Genomic DNA, 12449 nt, shown 5'->3' with positions numbered 1-12449 from the left:
CCTCATCAAAAACCGTCGAATTAAAGTAGTCTCGTAAATAGAGGTCATTAAAAACGCGTTTTGGATAACCAAGCGACAAGAACGCATCAGGAATAAAATCGAAAGACTGTCTCGCAGACCGGTGCGTTTCCTGGGCAGATGGAGAACCGCCAGCATTAGTGAAGGGCCGAATTAAATGAGCCATAATAAAAGCTCGGTATTACCAAAACCCCCATTTCTAACTAAAAAGTTGGATAGCAGGGTTTTGAGGGGCTATTGTGGGGCCCAAATAATTTATGGGCCGGGCCCATTTACCCGTGAGGAGGCCAGAGGCTCCAGCCGAGGAAGGCTATGGCCCAAGCTCGGCAGGATAGCCTTGGGATTCAGCCGAGGACAGTTCAGTCCTCGGAAGACCCAAAGTCCCACTAGAAAGAGGGGTAAAAACGGTATAGGATTAAAACTAGGAAGAAAAATCTAAAATATCCGGGGAAAGCTGCCCTCACTGCCATTCAATGCTCTGCACCTGACAGAGCCGCATTCTTTGGCTTTTACGACCACCCCCAACGACTTTGGGTATGGGCTGATGGGACAAGTATCAATCTTGGAAAGTTTGACCCTACACGTGGACGAAGGACAGCGAACACAGGCCAGTATAAAAAGGAAAATAAGTGTCCTAGGGAAGAGGCTGGGAAAAATGGCCAGAAACCGGAGCCTCCCAGCCCACCTCCAGGAGAAAGACTCCAGGGGTGAAGAAAACTTAACCATGTGGGAACATCACGAAAAACCCACCGTCTGGTGACCAAGGCCCAGCCTTTCAAACCCACGCTCTACAAATGATATTGTTTGGGCCTTTGTACGTACAAACCCAATACTGTTTAGGTTCGTCGCAAAATCGAGTCCTTACAATTGGGTTTGCTTTACGTTTAGGATTGATGTTGGGCTTTTTTGTGGGCTTGCTCTGTTATAATTTTTTTTTTTTTTTTTCAAAATTTTTTGGGCATTTTTTTTTGGCTTGAAAGTAGAACAAATAATTTTTTTTTTTTTTTTTTAAATTTGAGAGTGTTCCTTGTTTTCTTAAGGGTGTTCCTCATTTTTTTTTAAAGATAAACAAATAAAAAAATTTTAATTATTATATATAAAAAAAAAAAAATTTCAAGTCAGGGTGTTCCTGGGAACACCCTGACTCTAACGTGGCGCCGCCATTGAGTGTGACCCCAAAATTGACTGGACCATTGTGAAGTGTGAAGTTGGTTCGAGTTTTCTTGAGGGTCATGCAGCCCATACCAGAGGACCCATATCTGCTTGTTACAATCTCTTCCTAGAATAGTCTCATTCTTTATCCTAATCGTACGTTCGTACCCATCACAATATGCTTCTTATAACATCATGCTAGCTAGTTATTAACTCACAACCTTAGACAAAAATAGGATTTTGGATAATGCTGAAATAAATTCCTGAATACTCAGCATTTTGTTTTTGTTAGAGACACTAGGTGTTGGAGTTGAAGGATGTGCCGGAAGGTTCTAAGTTTCATTTATCACACTATTAATCGGTTCATAGTTTTTCAAGATATCTCATAAGAAATGATTGGAATAGTCTCATCAAAGGCTAAAACACCACTTCCTTACTAACATATATAAAATTTAATTTTATCAGTAAGTTTGGCCGCAAGAGAAAAGGAGAATGAGATCAAATCAATAACATAAACTATATTAGACATGATCAATCAGCTAACCAATTGTGCTGCCACTTAGAATAAATAGTATCATTTGTGCTATTAATTTGAATAAATAGTCAATATGTTAAAGAGTTTTGCAATTTAGTTATACTAGTCGCAGACCCACGTGATGCGTGAAAATAAATAATTATTTTGTAATTGTAATATAATGTATAATTTGTTCTCTAAAATTTGTTGAAGATAATTTTTTCTCTCTAAAACTTAAACAGATGCTATTCGGTCCAATTAGGTCTACTTCGGTCCCATTTGGTCCAATTAGGTCTACTTTAGTCCCATTCAATCCAATTTGGTCAATCTCGGTCAATTTTGGTCCCCTTTAGTCCGTTTTGGACCAATTAGTCCTTAAATTGATTCTTTTTGTAGGTTGTCTTTTCAAGTTTAGGTCAAAAAATCATTTTTGGGTTGAAAAGTATGAAATTTTATTATATTTGGCTAAACTCTTTAATTTTGAGTTTTAAAAAAAATAGACATTAGAAATTAGAAATATGAGGCCTAAAAATGCAATAAAAATGATAAATATTCAAAATTTCTATTCGGTCCACTTTAGTCATATTCGGTCCATACTTTCCCTCTTCAGTCCACTTTGGTCCTAATAGGTCCATTCGGTCCACATTGTTCCTATTCTATCCACTCAGTCCTATTGGGTCTATTTTGTCCGCTTCGGTCCAATATGGTCTAATTGGGTCCTCTTTGGTCGAATTTGATTCTATTTAGTCCATTATGTCCACTTTGGTCCTAATCTATCCAGTTGTTCTTATTAGGTTCCCTTCGGTCCTATTCAGTCCAAATTGGTCCACTCTGTCCTTTTCAGACTACTTTGGTCCTATTCAGCCCACCTTGTTCCTATTCGGTCCACTATGGTCATATTTGGTCCAATCTGTTCCTATTCGGTCTATTATGTCCACTTTGGTTCTAATATATCCATTCGTTATTATTTGGTCATATTCAGTCTACATTGGTCCACTCTGTTCTATTCAATCCACTTCGATCTACCTTGTTCCCATTCGGTCCACTTTTGTTCATATGGTCTATTTCTGTCCACTTCGGTCCATTTTGGTTCACTTTAGTCCATTTTTGTGCGCTTACATAGAGGGAAAAGACATATTTAGGTTGAGAGTACCTATTCTAAATCCAAATTTATTAAAAAATAAATATAAATCTCAAACTTGCATTATCTAATATCTTAAGTATTGTATTTATCATTGCTATACTTTTGTTGAGTCACAGTAATGTAGCATTTTAGTCCACTTTAGTCCAGCTAAATATAAGTGAAAGTCTTTCTAAACCTTAAGGCTATGAATATATAAATCTAATTCTTAGGGCGGCTACTCATTTGTTTTACTGTCATTACTTTTAAATGAATTGCATGAGGTTGATTATACCTTCAAGCAACATATATATATATATATATATATGTACGTATGTATGTATTAATTTTATTTAAATAAACTATTCAAATTCTTCATTCTCTTAAAAGAGATTATTATGATAATCAAAATTCATAACAAACTCATATTGAATATGTATAATTTATTCTCTAAATTTTATTGTAGATAGTTTTTTCTCCCTAAAAATTAAAAAATTTTAAAAAGCAATTTCCATCACTCTATTTTTAAAAATATATAATTTTATAATTTTTGATTGATATTATTCTTTTATGAAACTGTCCATATTCTTCTAACTATTGTTGTTATGCATTATATTTTTCTAATTTCTTTTGGTACAATTCAAATTTTTAAGTTTCAAACTTATTATTCAAATTCTCATTCTCTTAAGGAGATTATTATAATAACCAAAACTTATCATATAATTACAATTGATATTACTTAAATAATTAATAACTAGTATGCAACCTGTACGTGAATTCTAGTGGTGCTATTGATATTAGCTTGAGTTATTAAATATATAAGACATTAGTTTGACCAAGACATTTGGAGGTACTAAAATGGTTTTTCCTTGCAATTTTCATGACATTGGTTATGCTAAGTTTCTCATTACACCACTATTACATATATAATTTTGAAAATCATCATTGAATACTATCCGTTTGGGAATAGCTTATTTAACTGAAATAGAAATTTTTTTACTGAAAGTATAGTATGAAAAGCTAAATGCTAGCTAAAATAGTATAGTGAGACTCATGAATAATACCAAAAAATGCATTGAGACCCATGAATAGTAGCAAAAGTAAGCTAAATAGTAAAAAAAAAAGCTGGCTTTTTCAACCAATGCCAAACGCACATATACAATATTAATTCACAATCATTGTTTGTGAGATTCTAATAAACACAACACAAAATTAAAGAATAAATTTGTCCAATAATATCTCATAAATTGAATGGGGATAGGAGAATGTGATTGTTCAGCTTAATTACAGTTTGTTACGTTCAAGATCTTCGCATACAAAATTTCTAAATAGAAACAATATAAAAAATATGGTCATTAGTTTAGAGAAAAAATAACAGCAAAAATTTAAACAATTTAATTTGTATGGAAAGTTAACAAATCCAAAATCCAATTTTGATTCTAATTGAATTTTCTCTAAACTTTGGTTTTATATATATATATATATATATATATATTACCTAGTTAGTAATGGAGCGTACATACTCATGGTATATTACATAAATAACTTATAAATTTGAATTATTTTTAGTTACACAAAAAAATGGCTCATAAATATAAAATCATTCAAACTCTCACTTCCTTTAATTATATATATATATGTGTGTGTGTGTGTGTGTGTGTGTGTGTGTATGTGGGAGGATGAGAATCTAAGAACAGGAAGCCAATGTCAGAATAACGGACCTCGGAAAGCATTGACAGCGAGTCCTCAGGGAAAATATAAACAACTCACCACAAGCACAAGGAGACTATAATACCTGAGGACCTTGAGGACTCTGACATGTCCTCGGGAGGGTCGAGGACCAGTTTTGAAGACCATCGGGAATAAACTGAGAAAGAGAAGGAAGATTTGTTGTCAAGCAAGAAAGGGAAGAATGCAGATAAGCATCCATTACCTCTATATTCAATGCTCTAAATCCACTTAGCTGGCCACATTAATGAGAAAATGACCCCTGAACAGTGTCATCACAACTCATAGCTTGGTGTAAAAACCTTCTAGTGAGGCCTTGATGGGACAAGTATCAAGGGAAATGAACCCTAACCCTCTAAATGGAAGGCTAAGATACAACTTGGATGACTATATAAGGCAGAGAGGCCTCTGTGAAGAGGTGATGAAACATCTGAAGAAAGAGATAAATAGACAACCGCCATTATAACTTTAGAACAAGTGTAATCTGTATCTCGGGCCAATTCTGACGAACATAATATAAGCAATTCAAGACCATTGTTAGTCAATTCCCTTGTCTCATACTAATTCTTAGCACTTATCCTTCTATTTCAAGTTTAATTCACTTAAACAAGGGTAACAAAGGTTGATTGGCATCCCATCTCTATAAATTAATTGTGTGAGTTGAAAAAAAACTAGCTTGTCTTATTTTTGCCGCCACAATATATATATATATATATATATATAGTTAGATATATGATTCGATTTTTTTGGTTTATTCATATTGAACTCATTGTTTTCTACACTGAATTAATTTACTTGGCATAAAAATTAAAATGGGGAAATTACATTTTGCCTACTTGTGGTTTGCCCAAAAAACACTTTGCCCACCTGCAGTTTAAAAATTGTCACTTTACTCACTTGAGGTAAGTTCTGTTTGTCTCCCGTTACCCACCTTTGTTAAAAGCATGGGTAAATTTGTCTTTTTGTTACTTTTTTATGTCTCTCTCCTCTTAAAACATAGAAAACCTAGAAAATTAAGGGAAAAGAAGATCTAAAAGCTAGGTTTTGGAAAAATTAAAACCTAGCTTTTAGATCTTCTTACAACAAATAAATTAATATTTTAATAAAATAAATTATTAAAACAATGTGATCTTGAACATGCGATGGCTTTCAAAAAGGTTGCTTTCAGGAGTTTGAGCGGGGATAGTGAGGATTTTCAATTGGTTTTCGAAGGTTATAGTGGGACGTTGGTTTCATTCAACTCTACAGATATACAATGGACTAGATTAAATCACTCGTTGTATTTGAATTGCTATATGATTCTCAATGGTGCCATGTTTTTAATAGTTACTAAAACTCGAGATCGGCACGAGATATTCCTAATTTCTTTGAGAGAATGGGGGTTGGTTCTAGTTGAAATATGTCTTGGCCCTGAATGTACTTCGAGATCTGAAGGGCACTTTCTTTGCTTTAAGCCCAATGGGTGGCCAGTTAGGCTGCATTTGTTTCACATGAGAACCGGTTTAGGAAAGTATTTTACACCCTTGTTTGTGTTTGGCACCAACTGAAAATATGGTTAAACTGAAAAAGTTTTACACTTTGACTATAAAATACCCCTTCTCACCCGTAAAACCATTTCATTAGTTGTTTTCCCCTTAAACCACATTTTATAGATTGAAAAACGAGAGAGAGAGAGAGAGAGAGAGAGAGAGAGAGAGAGAGAGAGAGTCGTCATCATAGTCATTGCCGGAAGCTCATCAGCGCCGCCATCTAGATCGTCACCACCCAAGACCGATCTTGTTCTCGACCCACCTAAAACCGAGCTCGTTCTCGAGACACCGATCTCGTTCTCCCTCTTGCTTAACGTCGTTGATCTGGCCACCCCCGACCACTAGCCCACTTCACTCCACCCCCAAACCCACCCAATCTGGCCACTGCCGTCCTCCATCCACTCCGATCTCTCTCTTTCACGATCTCTCTCTCTTTCCCCCAATCTGTCACTCTTTCTCCCTCCGATCACACTCTTTCTTCCTTTTTCTCAATGTTTTTATTTTGATTTTTGGTTGTGTTAAAGTGTATATTTTGAAATTTTCTGTTATAAAATTTGTTTGGAAGCTGAGAAAATATGAAAAATTTGTAGGAAAATAGTATTTTCATAATGTTACCAAACACGGGAAAGAGTTTTTCGGACTATTTTCAATTGCAGAACCAAATACCCGGATTTCATTTTCCTTATGAGAATTCATTTTCCCCTGCATTCATTTTACACTCGGAATTCGATTTACATAGAGCCAAACGCAACCTTAGTTTCAAAATTTCTAAATTGGATGAGTTGGGGAATTGGACATGTGTGAATAGCCTGGGGGATTTAGTACTGTTTTTGGGCATTAATTGTACATTTTTTTGCCAATGGTGTTCATCTTCACCCTGGCTGCAGGAGGGGTTGTATAGTTTCTACTGAGCCAACTTTGGAATCACCGTATGTGATCGGTTAATATTATGTTTAAGATCTAAAAGCTAGGTTTTAATTTTTACAAAAACTAGCTTTTAGATCTTCTTTTCCCTTCATTTTGGTTTTTTGTTTTTTATGTTTTGAGAGGAAAGAGATATAAAAGGGTAGGAAAAATACAAATTTACCCCTGCTTTTAACAGAGGTGGGTAACATGAAACAAACGGAGCTTACTTCAGGTGGGTAAAGTGCCAATTTTTAAATCACAGGTAGGCAAAGTGTTTTTAGGGAAAATCACAGGTGGGCAAAGTGTAATTTCCCCAATTAAAAAACTTAGATTAGATGGGACACGTGGCGCAAAATTAAACTTTAATTGAAATCCAAATATTACACTGAATTAACTCACTTGGCACAAAAATTTAAAAATTTAGATTAGATGGGATATGTGGCGCAAAATTAGAGTTTAATTGAATTTCAATTCGAAATCTAATTAGATTTTCTCTCAGTTTTGGCTTTTAATATATACTAGCTTGTAACCACATGCATATACATGATAACATGAATACACTTAAAAATATACAATAAGATGCATAATATAATTCCTATATATATAATTTAAATATTATTGATAGTCATTTTTATATTTTGTTAACTCTTTAAAAAAATTGTAAGGATATTATTAGGTATAAAATGTAAATTTATTTATTTATTTATTTTTTACGATTCATTTATTCTATATTTTTTAGTTTATGTACTTAATAACTCACTTGGATAAATATTTATGATGTGGTACCACGTTTGATTCTAAAATTAAGAAATAAAACTCTTTAAGAATAAATAATTTATGACACATGGTGCAAAATTGGAACTTTAATTTGGAATTCTAATTTGAGTCTCTCAACTTCACCTATTATTATATATATAGACTAGTGTGTAGCCCTGTGCATATACACAAGTATAATTAAAAGTAATTACAATTATACGGTTAAAATTATACATTTTTTTTTTATAGAAGATGTTCAAATTATACTAGGTATTAACTTACACTTTTTTAAAAACATATATTTCTAAAATATGTAATGATTTCTCATTATATATATTGGTTTTAAACTCTTTGAGTTTTGCACCAAATAATTCATTTGCCACAAAAATCAAAAACTTAGATGGATACATGGCGAAAAATTGGACTTCAATTGAAATCTAATTTGGAATCTAATTGGATTTGGACTCTTCAATTTTTACATTCAATAATTCACTTGATACAAAATAAAAAATTAAATAGGACACATGACGCAAAATTGAAAATCCAATTAAAATCTAACTAGTAAGTTGCCCGTACGATGCACGAATAATTTTGTGATATTTATGTAAGATGGTTTTGGAGAATGTTGTTCATATATTATAAATTTGAGTAAAGAAACATATAAATTTTGAGATATTAAAAATTAGTTTAGTCGCTTCATTGCACATTTATAGCCTTCTCAAGGTATGAATTAAAAAAAAAAAAATCATGAAACCAAAAATAAATGCAAAAGAGTAATAGGAATATGAAAATCAACTAATCTGTGTTGTGTTCATATATTGTATACCATGAAATGAAAGTATGCCTAACTCTCTCACCGCCTTCCACTCATCCATAGTGCAACATTAAGACATGGTGTGGGCCAGTGCATATGCATGTGTCTTATAGATGATTTAAAACCATGGTAAAAAAATTTACCTATAGGGGGGTTTTGGTGGCTTGATGGTGGTGGGAGATCAGTATGACGGAGGTAGTGGCCCCTCAAATTCCTCTTTTTCTCTCTTACAAATACTTTGTCAATCTCAAGTCTTTTATTTTGGTAATAGTGAAACAGTGTGCTTTATTTATTAGACCACAATATTTTCGTGTCTCTCAATCTCTCCTTAGAGCCTTATCTGGTTAATTATTACTATTAATCCTCATTGATTTATTTTTCTTTTGTTTTTAATACTAAAAGAATAATGTTACAAGTACAAACTATTTTACAATATTTTTACAAAATGTTGATGTGACCAACCTCTTATTGGTTTTTATCTAGGCCCACCATTAATATTTCTTTTTCATTTACTAATAATTATTCATCACATCAGCAGTTGTAAATTTTTTTGTAAAATAGTTTGTATCTCTAGCATTATTCATACTAAAGAGTAATGCTACAAGCACAAACTATTTTACAATATTTTTACAAAATGTTGATGTGGCCAACCTCTCATTGGGTTTTATCTAGGCCCACGATTAATATTTCTTTTTCATTTACTAATAATCATTCACCACATCAGCAGTTGTAAATTTTTTTGAAAAATAGTTTGTATCTCTAGCATTATTCATATTAAAGAGTAATGCTACAAACATAAACTATTTTACAACATTTTTACAAAATGTTGATGTGACCAATCTCTTATTGGTTTTTATGTAATAGTAATATAGGCCTGAACCTTTAGGCCCACAATTAACTAAACTAATATTTTTTTTTTTGGTATTATAATAACGTGTGAATAGTATGATTAGTTAACATAGTTATTTTCTAACCCATAAAATTAACCTAGCTTTTGGACCAAGTTGTACCCATATTTATTATATTAACTTCTTAATTGAAATCTACCTAAGATATTATCTTCTCGACTATATATATATATATATATATATTTTTTTTTTTGATAGGATTTCCTCAATTGTTTATTATATCATAAGTTTCGGTCATTTTGGTCACTCTTTTACTGGGTTTTTGATGCAAATTTTTTTCTGAATTGCTTAATTTTGGAGGCCTCAGATTCTGCCAAGGGGTCTTACGCTTGGCAAAATATTTTGCATGGAAGGGATGTGTTGAATGTATGTTTTTAGACCCCTTAAAATACAAGTTGATTAATCTAGTTATTTAGCCAAGTGATTACTTAGGTAAATGGTTCAAAATTAGGTTAACACAAGTAGATTATATCATGTAAACAATGTAGAAAATAAAGAACACAACGATATGATAACTAAGGAAAACCAAACCGGTAAAAAACTTAGGGAAGATTTAACCTAGCTATTCTCAAGGTAAAACAGATCTACTATGAAAGAAATGAAGTTTTATAATAGTGACTTAGACCACTAACATCCTATTGCTACCTCGAGTAGAAAACTTGCTACCTCTGGACTACTTCTTTTCTTGATCCACATCAACCACAAGTACTCCCACTTGTGTTTCTCTTTAAACTCTTTATGCAGCAACTGAAGCGATCACTAAGCTCTCGACATTGATCTTGATCTTGATAACCCTAAGTGTGTATGAAGGCAAACACCTCTAGATCTCACAAGAGATTCACACACACTGCATAAACAACAACCTAAAAACGTGGCTAGGGTTTTTTCTTTTATACTTAAGGCAAAACATAAAACCCTACACGTCATATGGGCTTGGACTGAGTTGGAAAATTCTGCAGAAAAACATTCTGCACGAGGTTCGATTGATCGAGTCTAATTTTTGATTGATCGAGTCTTGTAGAATGTGAACAGTAATTTTTTACAATTACTCGATTCCAACTTTACAATAAACATACTTTGAACAGCCTAAATCTAGACTCTGAGTTTTGATCGTGGTTTGCCAACATTACATATTGAAGTTCTAAAACATTTAGATCCTAAATCCTTAGAACCTAACAAACTCCTCCTTTGGTAATCTGTGACAAAACACATAATAAAACAAAATGCTCAAAGTTACAAAAATAGCCCATTAATGAACAAGCCTTTGGCCTTTTGAATAAACATTTTCTTTAATATAAAGTCGCTTACCCTTTTTCCTAGTCGAATACTAGAATGTGCGACAGGTTTTTGCAGCTCAATATCTCTTTTCATTTGGAGATTTAAATTTGGTGAGCTCTTTTTAGCAAAACAAAAATAAAGAGTGGGAAGATATGTAGACACAAGTTTATGCATGTCTCAAGATCAACAAAACCATTCACTAATCATTCATGACAAGTTTGAAGATCTATTTACAACAATCACATAGATTTCAAGATTTTTCCCACAGTGATATGAGTGCATGAAAAACAAGCAATGCTCGAAAATGCACAAAGCCATTAGCATAAAGGTATAAGGCAAAACAAGTTTTGAGACAAAAGCTCATCAAAGTCAATCAAGCTTTTTGATTTTCTAATTTTTATGTGATTTTTTGGATTTTTGACACTAAAAGCAAAAAGATTGTTAAAACAAAATTAGAAAAAAATATGCACAAGTAGACAAGCAAACAACCAACAGCAAAAACAACAAGCAAACAAACAAACATCGTCACAAAGCATAGGAAGTATTAATGCATAGACATGTTGTAATGCTTATGCATGAGTACCCTTTTTCACCCACACGTCACTTGTGTTTGGGGTGATTTCCTTATAGGATTGGGTACGGGAGTTAGGGCTTTCAAACCTTCGTGAGAAGCTTTCCAAGCAGTTGGTGAATGCACCAATCATCTTCATCATGTTCATCATTCCGGGATCACCATTCTGATCTCTAGATTGATCACCTGCCCAATTTCTTCTATCATTTCTAGGTCCTCCTGACCTTTGAGGAGTTGCACTATTCTTTGCTCTCAGCTTTTGGCAATTTGGTCGAGTATGTCCTTGAAGTCCGCAATAATGACACACATAAGTTGCTCTAGGACCTCTTTGTGGTCGTGGACGTGACTTGGCACGAGATTCAGACCTGCCCACAGATTGACTACGGGGATTCAGCATCCGTTGGTTCACCACATTCTTCTTCTCCTCCATCTTGAGCTTCTCATCAGTAAGGTCAGCTACAACTGGATCTTTGACCTTTACAAACTTCACTTCTTTAGTGACATTTCCAGATGAACTACTTCCTCCGGTATATCCCAATCCGGATTTGTCTGAAAAGCTCTTTTGAGATGAGATAACATCATCTAGCTTCTTGGTGGTGACCCTCTCTATTTTAGCATTTGCTTGGACAACCTCATTCTCAAGAAATCTCACTTTTGTGTAAGCTTCGGACAGCTCACCATTCAGTGTTTCTATCTCACATTTGGCCTCCCTATATCGGATTAGGAGACTTTTGTAGTCCTCCTCTGCCTTCTTCATTTTTCTCACAGCAGCCTTGGCCACCCTTGTGTACTCACCTGACTTCTCCAAGAGTGAGTTATAATTTTCTTGAAGATTTGCTGTGCTTTCATCTTCTTCAGCATCTGATTCTTCAACAATTCCTAGTGATTCATCATCACTATGTTCTCCAAGGTCTCGTACAAGCAGATTTAACTCATCTGAAGACTCAACATGAGCAATGGTCATAAAAGCTGAATAGTTCCCCTCTCGATCACAGCTCTCTTCAGATTCTGAGTCAGACGAATCTGAGTCACTCAATGTCGTGGCATACACTTTACCTTTCGATTTCAAATAATTCGGACATTCCTTCTTAAAGTGTCCATGCCCGTTACATTCGAAACAAGTGACACCTTGTGTAGGTTGGGATTCTTTTCCAT

The sequence above is a fragment of the Quercus lobata genome, chromosome 1 (genome assembly GCF_001633185.2).
Source record: "Quercus lobata isolate SW786 chromosome 1, ValleyOak3.0 Primary Assembly, whole genome shotgun sequence".
NCBI classification, from domain to species: domain Eukaryota; kingdom Viridiplantae; phylum Streptophyta; class Magnoliopsida; order Fagales; family Fagaceae; genus Quercus; species Quercus lobata.
This window is presented reverse-complemented; position numbering follows the sequence as displayed.